The sequence below is a fragment of the Littorina saxatilis genome, linkage group LG14 (assembly GCF_037325665.1).
Source record: "Littorina saxatilis isolate snail1 linkage group LG14, US_GU_Lsax_2.0, whole genome shotgun sequence".
Classification (NCBI taxonomy): Eukaryota; Metazoa; Mollusca; class Gastropoda; order Littorinimorpha; family Littorinidae; genus Littorina; species Littorina saxatilis.
Genome location: NC_090258.1, coordinates 14,791,480 through 14,814,881, shown reverse-complemented (window position 1 = coordinate 14,814,881; position 23,402 = coordinate 14,791,480). Strand labels below are relative to the sequence as shown.

The following is a 23,402-nucleotide window of genomic DNA, read 5'->3' as shown; positions in this document are numbered from 1 at the left end:
TTATGTACTCTGATCAATTATTACTATATATTGGAACGGTGATAGGGACAAGTTGTAAGCCATACTTTTATGGTATTATGCAGAGTCACATATGATATATATCGTATATATACGACTAATCAACTTCCATCCTTTTGAACTACACAATAAACAGTATCAGTCTCTCAGTCTCTCTCTGTGATTTCAATGTGTCAACTCCATATTTTACACTTTGGATTTAAGCCTTATCACTTACCTGGGCATGAAAGTCAAGTGTTCAGTATTACAACTTGATAAAGTCTGAATCGATAACTACGAAAATTGTTGGAGCTCCAAATGTTCGAAAAGTTCGTTTTTATCATGTTCCATTTCGCTACATTTTGCTACTTTTCGCTACTTTTCGCTACATTTTGCTACATTTCGGAAAAAATAACTACCGCCACTTCCGTCTCGTTGAAAGTTTGCCTTTTTTGCGACATCATTCCAACAAAATGAGCAATATCAACGAAAAAACACAAAAGCGAAAACCAACAAAGAAATTATGGGGAGGAGGAAAGCGTTCTCGACGCCAGCACAGCAAGAAAGCAGCGCAGGCACGCTGGCAATCAAATGATCCGGATAAACATGTGCTCGAGACTGAAGAACAAGAAGGATTTGGTGTGTTTGAACACACGCTGTTCGCTCATGGCGATGCTGAAATTCCCAGCTGCTCTCACAACCTTCAGGCTGGTCAAAACATTGTACAAAATGGGCAACCGAATGAAGAATGTTCTGCCAGGAAGAAGATGGGCTTGATGAAAGAGTATATCGACCCGGCAAACGACAACATCGTAGCAGACGACACAGATTCCAATGAGCGATGCTTCATGGATCTGGGGACACTGAAGGGGTTGTTTTCTGCAGTGGCATGCCAGGAGTGTGGAGGGAGTCTTGATGTCGCCTTTGGTGACAAAATGGGCTATTCTAGAGAAATTCGACTTGCCTGTCAGGTATGTACAATGTATTTTTGTGTACAGTGCATGAAGTTGAACTTTGGATGATTGGGGTTGTGTTTGTTTTCACTGTGTGTGATGTGTGCATGGGATGGATGCACATTGCATGTATGTGTCATTTGTATGTCCATTGAAAACATATATATATATATGCAGTTTGTGTGTGTTGTGACTCCTGCGCGTTGTATTGTTGGTTATAAGGCCTAAAAAAAAATAGGTGTGGTTACGGTAACCCGACCTACCCTATTTTTAGGGGCCGACCCTAAAACTTTTTATTACATTTGTCAACAAAAAAACCCAAGAAAACGAGTGCAAAAAACGCAATGAAAGCGAAAGCGCTCGAGTCGCACACTTATTTCCCTGTCAAGTAGGTTTAATTTGTACACATTAGAAAAGAAAGTTTAAAAAAAAAAGTGATTGCCTACCTTCCTACCCTATTTTTGTTGGCTATGTTACCGTAACCACACCTATTTTTTGTGTGTGCCTAAATACAGGACGTCAGAAGCGTTCATGTTCTTTTCTCTTCTTTTCTGAATTTATAAATATATTGCTTGTATTTGGAAGTAATTTGTTTTCATTCTGATATTTTTCAGAGCTGTCCTTTTACTCGTCAGCAGTATTCCTGCCAGCGGATCCGGGGGAGCACTGATGTCACTGTGGGCTTTGAAGTGAACGATTCCATGGTGATGTGTTTCAACGAGCTGGGATGTGGTGAAGCTGCGATGAGAAAATTCTCTGCCATCATGCGCATACCTGGATTTGCACATAGAACCTATCATCGTCTATCCAAGAAGGTCGGTAATGCACATTCACAAGTTACTGCGAATGTTCTAAATGCGGCAGTGGCAGCTGTGCGGCGTACATACGCTGATGCCAATGATGACATTGATGCCAATGAAGAGAACGACAATGATGACACCGGTGACACTGACAGTACTAATAGTAGTGATGTTGACAGTGTTGCTAGTCATGATCTTGCAGGCGATGATCATGTGATGATGCATAGTGATTCTAACATCAGCAGTGTTGAAGGTGATTCTGACAGTGACCGTGGTAACTTTAGTGATCACAATACTGACTGGTTCTAGTGATGAGGATGATAATGATGCCATTGATAATGATATTGTTGATGTATGGGTGTCTTTTGATGGTACATGGCACAAAAGACGATTCACGCAGGGGTCGACACTAACTTATTTGGCCTGGGGCCACACTGGCCCCAGTGATGGAAATTGCTGGGGCGGAAAACAAAAATCTGGGGCCCACTCTCAGTATTCACGTGCAGCAATACATTGTTTGTTTTTCTTCATCGTACACATTCTTTCAACCATTTGACATTGAAATTACGACAGCGCTTCGCGCTTTTGGCTGCATCGGTCTCCTTTTTTCGTTTCTCTCCACCCTGTTCTTCATCTTCATATCCATGGTTTTTTTACACCAGGGATATGTTGCCACATTTTGCGTTTGGCATTTGAAGGCGATACTTATCTCTCACGCTAAAGAGCGCAATCTGGGAGTTATTTCCCTTGCGGCATTGTCCTTCGACGATTTCAATGTTTTTTCTCTTGACTGCTGCATTGATCGTAACGCAAATTTCAGTGACGACTTTGACTGGCGATTTTTAGTGATTGGCTCTGGCATTAGAATTTTCGGTTTGTCATTTTTGGAATTTATCCTGGGGCGGAGTGGGCCCCAAGTTTCGGCAATGTTTGGGGCGGAACACAAAACTCTGGGGCGTTCCGCCCCCCGCCCCCGCTAGTGTCGAACCCTGACATCTAATTATGGGGTGGGTATTGTGATTGATGTTCACACTGGTCTTGTGTTAGACTTTATAGTGTTGTCAAAATACTGTCATGCATGTGCTCTAAATAAAAAAAGAAACATGACTGATGAAGAAAGGGAAGAATGGAAGAGAGAGCACAGGCCACAGTGCTCCAAGAACTATGAGGGATCTTCAAAGGGGATGGAAAAGGAGGCCGCTCTGCAGATGTGGGGTCGGTCCATTCGGAAGAATCGCATGAGGTACACTTACATGTTGTCAGATGGTGATTCTGTGGCATTCAAGGCTGTGAGTGATGCCAACTTTTATCCACTGAAAAAGCTTGAGTGCATCAATCACTGTGATAAGAGAATGGGAACTGCGTTAAGTTGGTTGGTTTTTGGGGTTTAATGTCTCTTCAGCAGATGCTAGCTGCTATTCGAGACCGATGCAATTATTTTCTTTTCCCTTCATATGGCAACTTCTACGTTTCAGACTATTTACATTCAAATCTATCACTGTAAAAGAAGGTTCTAAAAATTAATCATTTTCACTTCTGGTACTTTAAATCTTGTAAAAAATCTTGATCTCTTTTAAAAAGTTAAAAATCTTGTCCGGGGGAACATCCCGGAATAAAACCTTCAGTGTTTCCGCATTGTAGTGTTTGTCTCGAAATTCTTGAACGTCTACACATTTTGTGAGAACATGTTCTAATGTCCATGGTTCGTCACATCCAAAACAGTATGGTGGATCTTCACCTTTCAGCAGATACGAATGTGTAATGTGACTGTGCCCAATGTGTAAGCGACAGAGAACTGTCTCTTCTTTCCTGTTGAGGCGACATTGGGAAAGGCTGTCCGACAGCTGGGGGACGATCTTATGAAGTTTATTTTCTTCACATTCGTCCCATTCACTCTGCCATAGGTACTTTATGTACATGTTGGTGCGAGTTCTGAAATCTGAATGCTTTGTGTGTTTGTCAGTGATGAGTCTTTCTCTGGCTTCTTTAGCAGCTTGATCAGCTGCAGAGTTGCCTCTAATTCCAACATGGGATGGCACCCATGCAAACACAATCCTTTTGCCTTCTTCAATCAGAGATGCATGTAGCTCTTGGATTTCGACCAACAGTGGGTGATCTAGCTGAGTTCTCTTCACGGCGGTAAGAGCCGATAGGGAATCCGACAGAATCAGGAAGTCTTTCTTTTTTGACTGATATACCTGTTTCAGAGCTAGCTGTAAAGCTTTCAACTCTGCAGAAAATACAGAACTGTCATCCGGAAGACGGGCCGAAAAGGCCCTATCGAGTTTAGGACCTGTGACAGAAGCTGATGCCACTTTACTTTCAGCTTTGGACCCATCAGTGTATATTCGTTGATGGGAAGGAAACTCGGTACAGAACTGGCTAAAACACTGTTTAAAAATCAAATCATTTGTCTCTGACTTCTTTAACCTTGTCAGATCGAGTCGAACAACTGGATCTGGCAATGTCCATGGAGGTGTTTCTGTCCATCGATTTTCACTAACATGATCGAGTTTTATCTTTGATTCGGCCAGATGTGACTGAATCCGAGAAGACAGAGGTGCTCGATCATTTGGGCGACTTTCAAAAAATTCAGAGCATTGTGGTTGAAATACGCATTGGTAGGCTGGATTTGTAGGCATAGCTTTCAGTTTCAACACATAATTTAGGGTGAGTTTCAGGCGTCGCAGCCTCAGAGAGGGTTCTTTGGCCTCAAAATATAAGGACTGTACTGGAGACGTCCTGAAAGCTCCCAGACAAAGACGTATACCCTGGTGGTGTATTGTGTCTAATAGCCTTAGGTTGGATTTTGCGGCTCCACCATAGACGACACAACCATAGTCCAACTTGGATCGGATTAAAGCACGGTAAAGTCTGAGTAGGACTGTGCGGTCAGCACCCCAGTCCGTATGAGAAACCACTTTCAATACATCCAGAGCTTTCAGACATGATGTTCTCAGATACTGGATATGTTTAAGGAATGTTAGTCGACGGTCAAAGGTCAGTCCTAGGAATTTAAATTCTTCAACAACCTTGACAGGATTACCATTCAGGACCAGAGAGGGTTCTGGCATGGCTCCCCTTTGTTTGCAAAGATGCATACAGACAGTTTTGCTGGTGGAAAATTTGAAACCGTTCTCTGTTACCCATTTTTGCACCTTGTCTATACATAATTGAAGCTGCCTTTCCACTCTATGTAGGGATTTGCCACGCACACAAAGTGCAAAGTCATCAACAAACAAGGATGACTCGGATCCTTTCAGTACTGCCTTTACTATGTTATTGATTTTGATGTTGAACAACATGGGTGATAGAATGCTTCCTTGAGGAACACCCATCTCTTGTTGACAGAACTCTGATAGGTTGGGACCGACCCGTACTGTAAAAAATCGATTACTTAGAAATCCTTCCACAAAAACAGGGAGACGTCCACGAAAACCCATTTCATGCAAATCAGCTAAAATACCGTGTTTCCAGGTCGTGTCGTAAGCCTTCTCGAGGTCAAAAAATATAGCTAGTACATGTTCAGATCTCGCAAAGGCCTCTCGAACGAAGGTCTCAAAACGTACCAAATGATCAGTGGTGCTGTGTCCCTTTCGGAAGCCACATTGCACATCACTTAAGAGGTTTTGTTTTTCTAGGTACCACACCATCCTAGCGTTGACCAATCTCTCCATGGTTTTACACAGACAGCTGGTCAAGGCTATCGGACGGTAGTTGCTGGGGTTTGTATGATCTTTACCTGGTTTTGGAATGGGGACAATCATCGCTTCTTGCCATGAAGGTGGAAAGGATCCACTCTCCCATATGTGGTTAAAAACCTTCAGCAAGACCAGAAGACAACTTTCTGGTAGGTGTGTGAGGAACTGATAATGTATTCCGTCCAGCCCCGTTGCTGAGTTGTTGCATTTTTGTAAGGCTTGTTTGAGTTCAGTTATACTGAACAACTTGTTGTAGTTCTCCTCATTCTGAGATGAGAAGTTTATGGGTTTACGTTCTTGGGTGGCTTTGATTTTTTGAAAATCTGTGCAGTAATTTTCTGTTGATGAGTTTGTTTCCATTGTTGAAGCCAGAACGTTTGCTACTTCATTCTTTTGGGTTATAAGGGATCCATTTACCACAAGGTGGTTAATTGATGCAGATCCTTTTTTCCCTTTGATTTTACGAATAGCATTCCAAACTTTACTTGATGATACCTTAGAGTTTAAGTTTGAGCAAAAAGACCTCCAGGATGTTCTTTTAGAATGTTTTATGACAGTGCGACTCTTAGCGCGAAATCTGAAGAAAGTCAACTTCTTGCTAAGGGTCGGGCATCTGTAGAACCTGTGTAGACTTCTCTTTCGCTCAGATCGGGCTTCTTGGCATTCTTTATTAAACCATGGCACTTTAATGCGGTTGTTTGAAGATGTTTTTGGGATGTACTCAGTGGCAATGTCTTGTAGAGTGTTTGTAAAAATAGATGATGGGTCGTCACTTCCATCAAAGACAGTGTCTTCTGTGAGTTGGACAGAACATTCGGCAGTAAAAGACAGCCAGTTTGCCTTGTTCAGGTTCCATCTCTGGGGGGAAGCTTCTTCCAATCCATCTATTTGAGACATCAAGATAGGGAAATGATCGCTACCACATGTGTCATCATAGACTTTAAATTCAAAGTCTAGAACAAGAGAGGTGTCGCAAATAACTAGATCTAGTATGGACTTGCATCCTGTTGCTGGATGGAGATATGTTGGTACTCCATCGTTTAAAACGCAGAGATTACGATTGTCTAAAAAATCTTCTAGAATTCGTCCTCTCGTACTTAGAGAGTTGCTGCCCCATAAAGGGGAATGAGCGTTAAAATCTCCCATTAAAACAAAGGGAGCTGGAAGCTGATCAATAAGATTTTCAAGATCGTGCTTCGTGTAACATTTTGATGGTGACAGATATACACTGCAGAGAGTGATGGTTTTATCTAATGTCACTCGTGCTGCGACGGCTTGAATGTTTGTACATAGGTTGATCTCACTACAAAGTACACTTTTCTTAATCAAAAGAGCAACTCCCCCAGACGTGTTATTGTCTGAATGGTTTCTAAAAACATTGTATCCAGATACATTAAAATCTTTGTTTGGTTTCAGCATTGTTTCCTGTAATGCTGTAGCAACAGGATGAAATTTGTGTAAAAGTAGACATAATTCTTCATAGTTAGCTTGGACCCCTCTACAATTCCATTGAATAAAATTGGCTATGTTTGTTTAGTTTTAAGAAGTTTCTGCCTCCATACCCTCTTCGTCGGATAAACTCCCAAAATGATTGTATAGTGTGATGGGATTTTTCTCCATTTTTGGGGTGCGAGGCGATCTTTGGGGCAGAGTAACTTTTCCCTTGTCCGGAGGTGTTCGTGGTGTGGATTGAGTAAGGTCCACTACCTCCACTACCTCGACGGCCCCCTTCCTGTGAGTTGCCCTGTGAACGGGCTTCTGGGTTGGGGTGGTGAAGCGAACCTCACCAGGAGACCCCATAGGGTCCTCAATTGGGGTGGTGAAGCGAACCTCACCAGGAGCCCCCACAGGGTCTCCAGTTGGGGCGGTGAAGCAAACCTCACCAGGAGACCCCATAGAGTCTCCAGTGGGGATAGCCCCACCTGTGCTTTCATCTGTCTGTGTACAAATACTTTTGTTTCTTGTGGGCTCTGTCCTTTTCAACATGGACGGGCCTGCCTGGACACCCACAGACCTATATGAAATACTGGTCTGGGTGGGTGTTGACTTTGTTGCAGGTCTTTGACTGACTGCTGCCGCAAAACTTTTCTGGAAGGAAAAAACATTAGTTTTTTCAACCTCCTTCCTGGCGTCTGAGAAAGACATCTTTTTCTCCGTTTTTGTTTTTTGAATGGCCTGTTCAAACTTGTATTTTGGACATTCTCTGGAGGACGGGGAATGGTTTCCCTTACAGTTTGTGCAGGTGGGTGGTGATGTGCAGGGACCTTCGTGAGGATCTCCGCCACACCTCTCGCACACTGCCTTCTGTTTACATCCAGCCTTTGAATGTCCAAATCTTTGGCATTGGAAACATCTCATTGGTGATGGAATATACAAAGTCACTCTTATTTGAACAAATCCCACTTTTATTTTCTCAGGGATGGTTGGTGTACAAAAAGTGACGAAAAGGGTGTTGGTGGGTACTCTGATATCGCCCTTCCTGATCAGCACCCGGTACACATCAATGACACCTTGATCCTTTAGGCCTTCTTTTATTTCAGCCTCACTGAGGCCCTCCAGCTCTCGGCATCGGATGACTCCTTTGCTGGTGTTCAGGCCTCTGTGAGGACTGACCTTGACCGGTCTATCAACAAATTTCTGACCATTCAGACGGAGAAGACCATCTGATGCCTTTTTTGAAGGACATTCAATCAGTAGAGAACCATTTCGAAGCCTCTTAATGTTGTCTATCGTTGATGATACTCCTGCAATAACCTTCTGTATCGCAAAAGGCGAAAGTTTGGAGATGGGCTGTGCCTCATCTGCTGTCTCAACAACAATGAAACGGGGCCAGGCCTCGCTGATGTTGTTCTTTGTTGCTCTGACTCGGACTTCATCGTCAGAGTCAGAGTCAACGCAGTATCTTCGTTTGTTTCTGTTTTGGGTGTTTGAAAAAAAAGAAGAAAAAGAAGAGGAAGCCATGTTTGAGGCCTTTATCTTCGTCGCATCTGATCCCCACCCACCACGGAGCCCAACAAGGGGACGCTTAGGTGGAGCGGTTATCCAACTCCAGAGCGCCAAGGATACAGATGGATATACGCAGCGATAAGAGGAAACATATGGTATCAATCTGTAATAGGAGATTTAACTCTTTCCAAGCGGAAACGGGTTAGGTAACAACTTGGCATAATGTTCGTCAACTCTTTCCAAGCGGAAACGGATTAGGTAACAACTTGGCATAGTGTTTGTCCCGACTACCGCCGCCCCCTCCTACCGCCGCTTGCTCCTTTAGCCAAAGGTCCGATGCAATATGCTCAAGACATATACCCAGACTTGACCAGCCGATTGATTGAAGCGGGTAAGCCTTTTTCAACCTCCTGTCTTAGATAAAGACTGGGCCAAAATGATGTGTTGGCGCTACAAAGTCGCAACTAAGTAAACCCCTCAATCATCAGGTCACCAGCCCAAACCGGTACAGGTCGCAGCGCACGGCAAACACGCTGGGTCTTAAGAAGACCACAGAGAAATAAGGATGTGGAAAAGAAGACTTTTGGGAAGTGAAATAAAGGTGACGGATCCAGTCAGGTAGAAATAAGACAAGAAAGGAATCAGAAAACTGCAGGGAATAGTAGGGAGAGTTTTTTGGAAGGAAATATAGGTGAAAGGACTGGTAAGGCAGAAATAAGACAAAAGAAGAGAAGTAAAGGAGTGGGGTAGCTTAGTGGAAACACTCCCGCCGCGAGAAGGCGACCCCATGGGAGCAACTGCGTTAAGAAAAAAGGCAAAAGAAGAGAAGCTTGGGGGTCGCCGCCACGGTGCACTGACAGCCAAAACATGCAATATTCTTCAATCGTACTACCGCAATGCTATTGTAAAGAATCTAAACAAGCCAGAAGAGATGAAGGAGGCTATCTGGGCTTCATTCATGCACTGCATGAGCACAGATGATAATCCGCAGCACGAAAAGTGCCCACACGGACCCGATTCGTGGTGCTTTTTCAATAAGGCTGTCGCCAGCGGTGTGCCGCCACCTCCCCACAAGCAGAATGTTGGGACCCCACTTGCCCACCATGTTGCAGAGGCTATCAGGCCTATATATGATAGGATGAGCCACAACACATTGCTGGAGAAAATCCAGCATGGTCGCACGCAAAACGCTAATGAGTGTGTAAATGGTCAAATCTGGGCGCGGTGTCCAAAGACGATTCATGTGGGTGCGGGACGTGTGAACGCTGCAGTGGCAATCTGCAGTATCACACTTCAATCGGGGCTGCTCACACTTGTCCCAGGTTCTAGGAGAACTTGGAGTGTCACCAGGAGTGAACCTTCAGCAATTTGAGACCAGACAATTAAGATCTAAAGAGGTGTAAAAGGGGGGATTTGTTTGGTCAGGTGGAAATAAAGCGCACGCGCAGAGCCAAGGGTCAAGCCAAAAGAACAAATGTTATCCAGATAGAAAGGCAGGAAGGACCAACATATGGCCCAAGACTGCTTGCTGATACAGAATAATTGTGCCAGAAATGTCAAACTTGTGTCCAGTCCTTTTTGTAAAATAAGTAGTTGGCTTTCACGTTTTAGCGTTTTTCTCATTTCGCACATTTTTTTTTAGTGTTTGCAGTGCTATATCTATGGAACCCTTTACCAGATAGTTAGTTAGTTAGCTGTTGCTTTTCGGGTCCAGCGGACCATAATAGGCCAAATCAGGACCCCACAAGTTAATCATTGCACACTTTTAGATTAAAACACTTTTAATACATAAAATCCGTAACGTCACCCGAAGGCAACAAAAAAGTAAAAGCAAAACCCTTTATGTCAAATAAACTACCCGGGTAGGTTGTTTTAAAATTCAAATCTTAAAATAAAGACCAGACTCCTTTAAAAACCCAAAAAGAGCTGAAGAGCTGACCTCTGTAAAAATACTTTTCAAGCTCGAGGTGCCAAAATACTTTTCTCGTTGATCATACAGATCAGCACACTCGGTGAGAAAATGACTCACAGTAAAACCAGTATCACATGCGTAGCACCATGGTGCCTCTTCTCTTTTAAGCAGATGAACATGAGTGAGATAAGTGTGACCAGTATGTAACCTGGCCAAAACACTTTCTTCTTTTCTACTTGAAGCCACTAAAGGAAGTGGCTTTAACAGATCAGGAAGAGTTTTATACAATTTGTTTTCCGTGCAGGCAGACCAACGGTCTTGCCAGAGTTTTAAACTGTAACAAAGTGTCTTCCTACGCAAGTCAGTAAAAGGAACAGACTGCTCAGGGAGACGAGGAACCGTCAAATCTAGAGCATCCTTTGCTGCCTTGTCAGCAACCTCGTTGCCGTGTATGCCCATATGACTGGGCGCCCACATAAAATTGATAATCTTGCCTTCAGAAATAAGTTTAGTATGAAGGTCGTGAATGTCGACTAAAAAAGGATGAGTAAACTTTCTGGTGGATATCGCTTCAAGAGCTGAAAGCGAATCAGATACAATCAAAAAAGACTGATGTCTGGATTGATAAATTAATTTTAATGCCAAGATGATGGCCCTAAGTTCCGCCGAATACACCGACGAACCATTAGGGAGCCGGAATTGAAGTGGTTGATGTAATTTCTTGTTAGAAACTGCTGCCGCAGCAGCTGAATCGTCTTTGAGAGAGCCGTCCTTTACCAGATGAAGGTGAAACTTTGCAGAAATATTGTTTTATGTACATACTTTAGAATAATGTATTTGTGTGGATGTGTTATGTATATTGTGCCCTACTAAATAATTTTTGTTTGTATACCCCCACATTTTTGTTTTGTTCACACCATTGGTCCAATTGACACAGTCACTTGTTGCGAATGAACAAATGATGATTAGAATGCATCATTCTGATGATGGTACCAGAAGCTGAATAAAATGCCTATTAGAACGAATGTAAGGTGTTTAGTTTTTGTTCAGTATCGTTGCAAGATTTGTGTACGTTTTGTTTCAAAATTGTCCGTCAAAGTCAACATTTTAAATTTTTTTTTTTTTACTCTGTCTATCATTTTTATTACTATATTTTGTGGTTTTTTATATGTTTTTGTGTTGTTTTTCTCAAAAGACATTGGTGTCCGTCTTCCTGTGTAGCACTCTAACCTTAAGCAGATGGGAGGCTTTGTTTCTTTTCCCCTGATCCTGGATGGGGAGCACCAAAGGACTGCCTCAACGTGCAACACAGATGTGCCTCATCGAGGAGCGGTTGGTTGGTTTTTGGGGTCCCTTCAGCAGATGCTACCTGCTATTCGAGACCGATGCAGTTTTTTTCTTTTTCATTTCACATGGCAAGTTCTACATTTCAGACTATTTACATTCAGATCTATCACTGTAAAAGAAGGTTCTAACAAGAAGAGCAAACGCTCGATCGAGTCACTTTCGCAGTTCTGAATATTATATGAGGCATCAGATGGACAGGAAGAAATTGCTATTCACAACACAATGAGTCACGTTCACATAAAATTTGAGCCCGGTCACTTTTATAGTTTCCGAGAAAAGCCCAACGTTAAGTTGTGTGTTGCCGAACAGAAAAGGCTAGTTATCTCCCTTGTTTTTCTGATAACGTTCGTAAAAGGCTACAGATGTAAATACTTTGATGTAAAGAATAATCCTACAAAGTTTCAATCACATCCGATGAACTTTGTCAAAGATATAAAATGTCTAATTTTTCCTTTGACGCTGACCTGTGACCTTGAAAAAGGTCAAAGGTCAACGAAACCATCGTTAAAGTGTAGAGGTCATTGGAGGTCACGACTAAACAAAATATGAGCCCGATCGCTTTGATAGTTTCCGAGAAAAGTCCAACGTTAAGGTGGTGTCTACGGACGGCCGGCCGGCCGGACAGACTAACACTGACCGATTACATAGAGTCACTTTTTCTCAAGTGACTCAAAAATTAATCACTATCACTTCTGGTACTTCAAATCTTGTAAAAAATCTTGATCTCTTTTAAAAAATTAAAAATCTTGTCCGGGGGAACATCCCGGAATAAAACCTTCAGCGTTTCTGCATTCTAGTGTTTGTCTCAAAATTCTTGAACGTCTACACATTTGGTGAGGACCATCGAGGAGCGGTTACAGGACACGAAAAACCTGACCTGTTTAGTCACCCAGTCTGAGCGCAAGCAGAGAATATAATAGGAGAGCATAGCTGTTATGCAGGACCAACAACAACAACATTAGTTTTGCCCAAAACACATCAGGCTATTTATTCCTGGTTGGTATACCCGATTGTTTCACAGAGTGTGCAAATTAGAGATTGACAGTGCAAGATTTCATCACGTTCTATGACACACTAGAGAAAGATCCTGTTATTTGCGACAAAGAACTGTCACTTCTCTCCTGTTTAGACAACATGTCCTTCAAAGTGTTTTCGGCAACAACTTTATGCTGAAACATGTCACCAGATCATCGCAATGAAGCCTTGGGAAAAGAATGCTACGCCAACCTCGACTACTGTAGAAAGTTATGCAGGACCAACAACAACATCATTAGTGTTGCCCAAAACACATCAGCTTATTCCTGGTTGGTATCCCCGATTGTTTCGCAGAGTGTACAAATTAGAGATTGACAGTGCAAGATTTCGTCACGTTCTATGACACACTAAAGAAATCAAAAGATCCTGTCATTTTCCCTCCACTGCTTGATGAAAACAGCTAAGATCACGATGGCGAAGACACCAGTGGGACCTACAGTGGTGGCACCTTTTTGTTCATACACCCGACAGTACGGCAAGATGGTGTGCGTGGATACCACCTACAAGCCGTCTAAATAAGCCCTCCCGATTTTTCTGTTGGTTGTTCGAACCAACACAGGGAACATCCCCGTGGCAAGGTTTCTGACAAAGATGGAGTCAAGAGCCACCATTGAAGAGGCACTTCAAATGCTGAAAAAGTGGAATCGTGACAGGTTTGTTTGTTTTTTGGGTTTTAATGTCCCTTCAGCAGCTGCTAGCTGCTATTCGAGACCGATGCAGTTATTTTCTTTTTCACTTCACATGGCAAGTTCTACGTTTCAGACTATTTTCATTCAGATCTATCACTGTAAAAGAAGGTTCTAAAAATTAATCACTATCACTTCTGGTACTTCAAATCTTGTAAAAAATCTTGATCTCTTTTTAAAAAGTTACAAATCTTGTCCAGGGGAACATCCCGGGGAATCGTGACAGGGAGCCCCATTTTGTTATGCTTGATTACTCTGATGAGAAGTACCAGGCTCTTCAGAGAGTATTTCCTGATTCAAGAAAGTACCTGTGCTCGTTTCATAGAGAGTGGGGTTGACACAGATGTGCCTCGTGGAGGAGCGGTTACAGTACAGTCAAGCAGATGGGAGGCTTTGTTTCTTTTCCCCTGATCCTGGATGAGGAGCACCGAAGGACTGCCTTTTCTTTATTTGGTGTTTTACGTCGTTTTCAACCGTTCAAGGTTATATCGCGACGGAGAAGGACTGCCTCAACACAGATGTGTCTCATCGAGGAGCGGTTACAGTACACGAAAGACCTGACCTGTTTAGTTACCCAGTCTGAGCGCAAGCAGAGAATAGCATCGGAGAGCATAGTGGTTGATGGAGATAGAGGTATGTGTATCATCCTTCATATACAACTGGAAAGTGAAAGTTGATTTGGCAAACCACTGGCCGAAAGAACAGAACAATTCTTCAAGATGTTGTGTATTGTTGTTTACCGTCCCCACAACCTTTTTAGGGCTATGCAGGACTGAGAATATTAATAAAAAAAAAAAAACATTGTTGATTTGCTAGTTAGTAGACAAAATGTTCATGCAACAATGTTGGTGCATAGACAGTAGACTTCAAGGGGCGTCATGTCATCCAAACTGATGTTTGGTGTCCTCACAATAAAAAAACTGCTGCGAAACACAGTTGTAGGTTTTCAGAGTACGATAGCATAAACTGCTTCCACTTATCAATAATTTAGAGGTGAAAGCACGCTGTCATGAAGCACTAGTGCCTTGAAGTCCTGGAGCATAAACAGAAAATCATCCTTGACTGCTGATAATTGAAGACCCTGATAATTGTAGACAGCGTGCTTTCACTGGCACACACCCAGAGAAGAGATTGAAGATGTGCTGATAGAAGAAGAGGAGGGAAATATCAATAAAGCCCAACGTTACGCAGCATACAGACAATTCACATTGTGGACAGATAATGGCTATTGGGGTTTGTTTGTTTGTTTGTTTGCTTAACGCCCAGCCGACCACGAAGGGCCATATCAGGGCGGTGCTGCTTTGACATATAACGTGCACCACACACAAGACAGAAGTCGCAGCACAGGCTTCATGTCTCACCCAGTCACATTATTCTGACACCGGACCAACCAGTCCTAGCACTAACCCCATAATGCCAGACGCCAGGCGGAGCAGCCACTAGATTGCCAATTTTAAAGTCTTAGGTATGACCCGGCCGGGGTTCGAACCCACGACCTCCCGATCACGGGGCGGACGCCTTACCACTAGGCCAACCGTGCCAGTGGCTATTGGGCTGATCGGTTGGTTATTATTGTTTATCGTCTCTTCAGCATTTCACTGCTATTTGAGACCGATGCAAGTTTGTTTCTTTGTTTCATTTTTCAGTTCACATGAAAACTTTCGTGCTTGAAACTCTTTACAATCAGGTCTATCACGGTAGGACTCCGGACGCCTAATCCATCAGGACTTTTTTGGGGCAGTCAACTGAAACATGAATCTGGAGCTTTGTGTGTTTCTTCCTGAGAAATCCCCTGTAGAGGAAATGATGTGACGTGTGGCTGAACGGAAGCAGGGGAGTTATGCACAGGTCGCGTGTAAAGCACAGGTCGCGTGTAAAGCACAGGTCGCGTGTAAAGCACATGCCGTTTACAGCGGAGTCATAAATTGCAAAGCGTCACCTGTGCCACTTCGCTGCCGACTAGCAATTTGCCGCGAAGGCCGTTTGCTAACTTCCTTCTTCCACTGCATGCTTTTTTTTGTTTGAGTAATCTGAGCAGAGAAATGGAGACAAAAAAGGCGAAAAAGGGCAATTTTTTGCCAAAAGAGAATGCAGTTTTGCTGGAGGAGGTTACATTGCACAAGGACTTGATCCTAAGCAAACTAAAAAGTAGAGTAACGCACAAGCAACAGATTGAGTGTGGGAATCAATCGCAGTGAAAATCAACTCAGCAGGCAGCAATGGGAGAACGTGGGAACAGTGTTTTAAAAAGTGGCGAGATTTGAAAACGGCTGTGGAGTCGAAGAGCAAACATGAAAGAGGTACGGGGGAAGGATAATCAAACGTTTTGTTCCCTCTGATGACATTGTACCGGGCATCTTTGGTCTGAACAGTACCAAACCAATGGAATAGGTACATGTAATTGAAAATGGTCTTGCATTAGAGTATACTTTTATGCGTGCATGTGTCGACTGCCGTAGGTTTTGATTAGTGTTAATGTATTGCTTGTGGGATTTTCTGGTAAGATCAATTTCTGTAGGTTATGATTAAGGTTAATGTATGGCTTGTGGGATTTTCTCGCAAGATTGATTGATTGATATCTGTTGCTTTTTGGGTCCAGCGGACCATATAGGCCAAATCAGGACCCCACAAGTTTAACATTCAACAAATTTAAATGAAACCAATTTCAAAAAACAAAGTCAGGAAATTTGTTTGTTTGTTTAACGCCCAACCGACCACGAAGGGCCATATGAGGGCGGTGAATGACGTTACCCACCGTTAATTCAATTTTCATCTTCAGTTTCACAAAACAAAAAATGAAAAACGACTCAATTTTCAATATTTCGTTTTTCAATCTTCAATACGGTAAACAGAAAAACAGTTCACTTCCGTTTTTCAATATTTGATTTTCAATTCACAAATCAAAAAACGAAACAAGGTCTACTTCCGTTTTTCAATATTTTGTTTTTCATTCTTCAAAACGGTAAACAGCAAAACAGTCTACTTCCGTTTTTCAATGTTTGATTTTCAAAGCGATAATAGAAAATCAAAAAACTACCGTTTCTCAATAATGTAATATCTTTCATAGTTTTCTTGTGCAATGAACGCTCCCTGGTTTCCCAACCAATCGAAGCTCGGTGTCATTTGCGCCATAACGCAAAAGCCGTGCAGGAGTGCTAGCTGGATTTTTGGCCTGTGGACTGCAAGATGTCGGCCGTTTTTTTTTAGTGGGTCGCAAAGGATATCGTTGTCGCTGGCAGACGTCCGTGTCAGCAACCTGGCACGGATTTTCAAGGTTTGTATGTTTATGTATGTACACACAAGTCACTTTCACTTTCACTTTCTCCGTGAGCCTACTTTCTGTTTCCCTCGTTTAGAGACTTCATTGCAGCCATGTTGAATTCGTGCACTGTCGCTTTTAGCAAGGTTTGTTTACCACTTCATCTTCACTGTGACTTTCGATTGCCCGTCTAAATAGAATCAGTGTGTCCGAGATGGTTCTAGCGACGAAAAGAAGAAGGCTGCACGTCGTTTTTTTTCCAAACTACAAAAAAAGGAATTGTTTGTGTGGGAAGATGTGATCAATACAGTTTCAGTTTGTGTTTCTCGAACGGTGTCACTGTTCAATGAAAACAAATTATTCATGATGGTGCTATGAGTACAACGTTCTCCAGTCACCAGTGTCATAGTAGAAGTAGTAGTAGATAGGGGCGGCTAAATGTCAGCCAAAGGCCGCGAGGCCTTATTTGGTGCCCCTTCTTTGTCTTTGTCAATTGATACTTTACTTGGTCTGACTTTGCGTGCCTATGATGGAACTGACACTGATTCAGAAAAACACTAAAACAGAAAGGCTAACCAGACTCATCCCATATTATTACATAATGTCGAAGAGCCAGACTTCGCGGGAATGAAGTGCTTGAGGGGAAGGACTTGAGGGGTAGGCATTCTAAGAGGGGTTTACTAAAAGTATAAGAACAGTATTTTCCTTCACTCATCCTTACCTCTTCTGTATAATTTATAATGAGCTTTTATATCTTTTAATAATGATTCCTAGATTTAAGTGCACATTTTTATTACTTTGGAGTTTGGTGTTTATACAGGTGGATCCTGGGAAAATTTATTTGGTGGACGACGCAAACCGGGGTAGCTTGCCCAGTGATGACGGCTACTTCAGTGATTTACAACATGGAGGTCACTATGAAGTGTCAGGGGAGTGCCAGCCAGTCAACGCGCCTCAGGTCCACACGCCTCCGGTCAACACGCCTCCGGTCAACACGCCTCCGGTCAACACGCCTCCAGCGGCACCTGCTGTATCAGGTTTGGAATGTTTTGTTAAAAGACACAAGTATTCTTGATCACCACAGACTAAAGTTGGACCATTTTCTTTGAAATATGAATAAATTTGAATATTTATCGAGGTGCTCTCAGTCTGAGGACATTGTGGTTTTCTAACAAGAATTAAGTGACATAGTGTGACAGTTCTTAACTTTCTGCTACTAAAAACTTTTAATGATTCTGCACCAACTCCAAGGGGCTACCCTACAATCATGACCCTACAATGTTCATAGTCAAAGTACAGTACATGGTACACTGACAATGACTGGTTGCTGGTTCTGTGTAACATTAGACATTAGCCTAGGCAAGTGTAAATTATGTGTTATGTTTTATATATACCGGTATATTTTTGAGTCGGTCCTTGTGCTTCTATTGCTTGTAGTTATGACAGATCTTACCAGATGTCGGAAAACTGTTTCCTTTTGTAAAAAAAGTGATACCTTAATGAATTAATTTGTTTGTTATTTTATGTTTCTGCAGTTCTCCAAAACCCATCATTTTCAAGAACAGGATTTCAGCTTCCAGCATTAAATGTCCCGCGGAGGGCCCAAATCAGAAGGTACTGTATGTAACTGTGACTATTTCTGCTGATGCCCCTGTAATGAACGTGAGTTCATATCGACAGGCTTCACTGTCTGTGGACGGAAGGTCGCTTACGTCATTTACTTTACGTCATGTATTGATGACGTTTTTCTTTACGTCGGAGACAGGGTTTAGTTTGGATGAGACTATAAGCGTTTTCGATTGTTTTGACGTCATGTTATGATGTAAGTTCCGATAATCAATTTTCTTCTGGCAAAAGAAACGGTTCTTGCCCCAGCCGTATCAAGTCGGTATCCAAGAATAAGATTGGTTGGTTTTTGGGGTTTAATGTCTCTTCAGCAGATGCTAGCTGCTATTCGAGACCGATGCAGTTATTTTCTTTTCCCTTCATGTGGCAAGTTCTACGTTTCAGACTATTTACATTCAAATCTATCACTGTAAAAGAAGGTTCTAAAAATTAATCATTTTCACTTCTGGTACTTTAAATCTTGTAAAAAATCTTGATCTCTTTTAAAAAGTTAAAAATCTTGTCCGGGGGAACATCCCGGACCAAGAATAAGAAGAAGAGGAAGAAGAATAAGAAGAAGAGGAAGAAGAATAAGAAGAAGAAGAGGAAGAAGAAGAAGAAGCAGAAGAAGAAGACGAAAGAGAAGAAAGAGAAGGAGATGAAGAAGAAGAAGGGCGACAGCATGCTGTGTCGAAGGTATTGTGATTTTTGGCCGATGGCGGTTATCCATTGAGATTTGACAAGATGTGAATATATACTGTTCAAAAAAAGAAACGCATAGCTTGTAATATTTGGTTAATTTAGTTATATGGCTACAAGGATATCCACCAAAGTGCAGAAAATGTTTATCTGGTCGTAGACCTTTCGTCCATTGCCACAAGTGAGCTCTGCACGTGACGCATGCGTTATCAGTGGCTACAATGTCAAAATTGCTGATTTGGCATGACCACTCGTCATGCTTCAGTGTAATCTCGTGAAACTCGGGGAATATTGAGCTCTCACCATGTCTTCCAAAACCCATAAAAGCGGATTGTTCGCCACAAAGAAATCAGACGACAATTCAGCGACGAAAGATGGCCCGATTGAGCAGAGAAGACCGCCAAATTGCATTGGGTCGTTTACAAGCAGGCCAAAGTCAAAGTGCAATCGCCAGGCACTTCCACGTGTCCCAGAGCACCATCAGTAGACTGTGGGTCAGGTTTCAAGCCACTGGCTCCGTTGCTGACTTGCCACGAGCGGTAAGACCAAGGGCGACAACTGCTGCTCACGACCGCTTCATACGGCTCCGCCACCTCCGGAATCGTTTCCTGTCGGCCTCATCTTCTGTCCAGGCTCTCCCCGGGCCACACCGATTATCGGACCAGACCGTGCGGAACCGCCTGCATGAAGCTGGTTTGAGAGCTCGCAGACCTCACAGAGGAGCTGTCCTCACCCGCCGCCATCGCCAGAACCGAGTGCAGTGGGGCAACCACCACCTTCGCTGGACCGTCCGGAATCACTGGAGACACGTGTGGTTCAGCGACGAGTCCTACTTCCTGCTCCAGCGACATGATGGTCGGAGGAGGGTCTACCGGAGAGTAAACGAACGTTACGCGCCCAACTGTGTGGATGAGGCACCCGTTCATGGTGGTGGAGGCGTCATGGTGTGGGGGGCGATCAATACCGCTGGAAGGAGCACCCTGGTGCACGTCCAAGGGCGCATAACTGCCCAGCGATACGTGGAGGAAATTCTGCGCCCACATGCCCTTCCTCTTCTGGCTGACCAGGATGCCATATTCCAGCAGGACAACGCTCGCCCGCACACAGCACGACTCACCACCCAGTTCCTCACCGACCACCATGTCCAGGTGCTTCCCTGGCCATCCATGTCGCCAGACATGAACCCGATAGAACACCTCTGGGATGAATTGGACAGACGTGTGCGCAGGCGAGAAGAAGCGCCGGCAAATCACCGCGATCTATTGCAGGCACTTCAGGAGGAGTGGGACACCATCCCACAGCAAGATATCCGGCATCTGATCCAGTCCATGCCCAGAAGGTGCCGGGCAGTTGTTGCTGCTCAAGGCAGTCACACCCCCTACTGACTTGACAGCCTCGGCACCCAATCGTATTGATTGACTGATTGATTTGAAGATGCAAATGAACTGTGTGTGCATTCAACTGTGTCCATACCAAATTTCAAACAAATAATCTAAATATTGGATTTTCTGTTAATTTTTTCGAAAAATAAAACAAATTTGGCAAGTAGCAACTATGCGTTTCTTTTTTTGAACAGTATAGTACGTTTGTGGCACTTGTACAGACACACGACAAGACGTTGACAATTATCAAAACCAAGGGTTGAACTATAATGAAAAGTACTTTCTTCAGGTGGGAGGGATGGAGAGAGGAGAGGCGGCTGGGGCCGGGATACACCGCCGACGGAGGATCGTCATTCGTCTAATACCATCTTCAACTTCACCGTCGTATTATCTTTTTTGTTTGTTTATTTGTTGCTTAACGTCCAGCCGACTACGCAGAGCCATATCAGGACGAGGAAGGGGGGGATGAAGGGGGCCACTTGTCAAGCGATTCCTGTTTACAAATGCACTAACCCATTACTTGTGTCCCAGCAGGCTTTAGTAAAACTAAATTAATACCTACTGGAAGATTACCAGTTTCCAGTATGTTAAAATAGGCTTAACCTATCTACTGCTGGACTTACATCAGAACACTAACAGATTAAACTATACATGAATCGCGAGACAAGCGGCAAGAGAAGAGATTTTTGGAAAAAATACAGGTGAATGAGCAAGAAGGCAGAAAAAAGAAAAGAATTCATGAAAAAAAAGAGAGCATGACAGGAAAGAGGAACCAAAAATCTACCTAACAGCAAACTAGAAAGCTCCTGCGGTTCCAAAAACAGGAGGGGCTTTTAATTTCATAACCGCAGTGCCCCACTGCGGGAGTCGTATTATCTTCACCGTTGTGTTCGTCTACCATCTTCAATTTCACCGTCTTAGCTCCGTCAGCTACTGTCTTCATGATTGACTAACTGTTCCAGAAATTCGTGAGATTGTCTGTGTCGTGTACAGTGCCACCTTTATGTGATCATCCTTGTTTAATTGGCATCAAACTTTGTTATTTTTATCTTCGTTGAATAAATGTAGTGTTAAAGTTAAAGTACATTTTATTGGGTTATATGCAAGATTGAACAAGTGAGAATCTGGAAGTAAAAGTGTTTTGTGTTGTATAATCAAATAGTGCGTTTGTTACAGCCCCCCAAAAACATGTTGGTGACTTAACCTTCTCCACCCGGATGAAGATCAGGGCTTTTCTTCTCCTGCACCGCCATTCCTCTCCAGTACACTAACTCTCAAGCATTCCAGAACAAACTTAGTATTATATATGAATCTTTATTCAATTTTCTAGTTTCAGTCCAAATTTGAAACAAATTCATCCAAAATTATCAAAGATACACGCTTCCAAAGTCGGTAAGTGCTCTTTCTGTCTCGTCGCAATAAGTAGCCTGCCGAGCGGAGAAGGTTAAAGCATTGCCAGCTCAACAACTCACTTAAAACCTATGAGTGACTTGTGGAAGGACAGAAAGAATCATCATACTGGTCTTATGGCTCAGGGGCGGCTGTGCCATCGCTTGGCGGTTCATATCATAACAGTCAGTTTACCTCATGCCTGTCAAGTATAAACCCGTGTTTCATCACATGATGTGGTGTTTGAAGTGTTGGACAGCTGACAGTTTTTGTGGTAGTTTAGCAATTACTATGTGGTAGTGATATTGATTATTATTTTGTTGTGTTAGTTATTTTTGTTTGTTTGTTTGATTGTTTTTAGAAAAATCCAGGTAGTTGAGTGGGATTTGGAAACCCAGTCACTTACGCAATGCCGCACAACTTACGTGTCGCTGAATGAGGGAGAGATGACAATCAGCAGTGTTGCCCAAAAAGTGGCAGAAAGCCTCAACACGGATGAAGAATACGTTCTCCTTGACAACCGGAATAATGAAATCGTGGATTGTTTTGTTACAAGACATTAGTGGGGCTTTGACATATAACGTGCGCCACACACAAGACAGAAGTCGCAGCACAGGTTTCATGTCTCACCCAGTCACATTATTCTGACACCGGACCAACCAGTCCTAGCACTAACCAAAGGGGAAATGAACTTTTAAAATAAAAATTTCGGCTGTGGAGTCGGAAGAGTATAACCATGGAAGAGGTACGGGGGGAGGAGAACCAAAGCCTTCTGTTCTCTCTGAGGACGTTGTAATGGGCATCATTGGTCTGAACACGACCAAAACCAATGGAATAGCTAACTTGAAAATGGTCTTTCATTACAGTATACTGTTATACGTGCATGTGTCGTCTGCTGTATGTTTGAATGTATTGCTTGGGGGATTTTCTCGTAAGATGTTTCTTTGACGAACAATTAACAGGCTATTTTGATACAGCACCACAGGCTATGATGATACAGCACCACAGGCTATGTTGATACAGCATCACAGGCTATATTAATACAGCACTACAGGCTATTCAGATCCATGGAGGCATTGATGGATTCTCGAGGAAAGTAATCTACTTGAGGGCAAATGCCCTTCACTTTTACAACAAGAGAACTGGCAGAGGATCACGGAAGAAAACAGCTGTTGCATTTGTTATATTTGACTCATATAGATTTGTTCTGGCATAACCAATATGGTATACTGTGTCCAAAATCTTATGTGTAAAATTCCAACCTCACAAGTTTTGTCATAATGGATACTTGTGCACACTTTTCCTTGAGGGCAAGTAATTGCAACTGGAAAGCAGCAGCGACATGTCACTTTGTGGAAAGGACCTCTCTGTGTGGTGCTGCGAGTGGCACCAGGATGGACCATGGACCAGAAAACTATGACGTAATCCAGTTTGTTACCAGCTTCAGTTGTGCGGCAAGAGGCAGCTTCTCCAGGATACACCCACTCTGCCACTCATAGTGTTCGCATTGAGCACCGAAAAAAACATTCTGTAAAGCTCTGTGTTATTTTTCACTCCATTTTACTACATAGAGGAAAAGGATATTTTGAGCAAGACATTCTGCAAGGCTATGTGTTATTTATACACTCCTTTTTACTACATAGAGGAAAAGGATATTTTGAGCAAGACATTCTGCAAGGCTATGTGTTATT

General features: G+C 43.0%; 1 long non-coding RNA gene across 1 annotated transcript; it reads left to right on the top strand.

The window, feature by feature from the left end:
• The first annotated feature begins 17,450 nt into the window (after positions 1 to 17,450).
• On the top strand, positions 17,451 to 22,742 carry LOC138947194 (uncharacterized). Its single transcript, XR_011449589.1, has 3 exons — positions 17,451 to 17,673; positions 18,172 to 18,250; positions 22,073 to 22,742. It is a non-coding gene; the product is annotated as an uncharacterized lncRNA (long non-coding RNA).
• Positions 22,743 to 23,402: the final 660 nt, after the last annotated feature.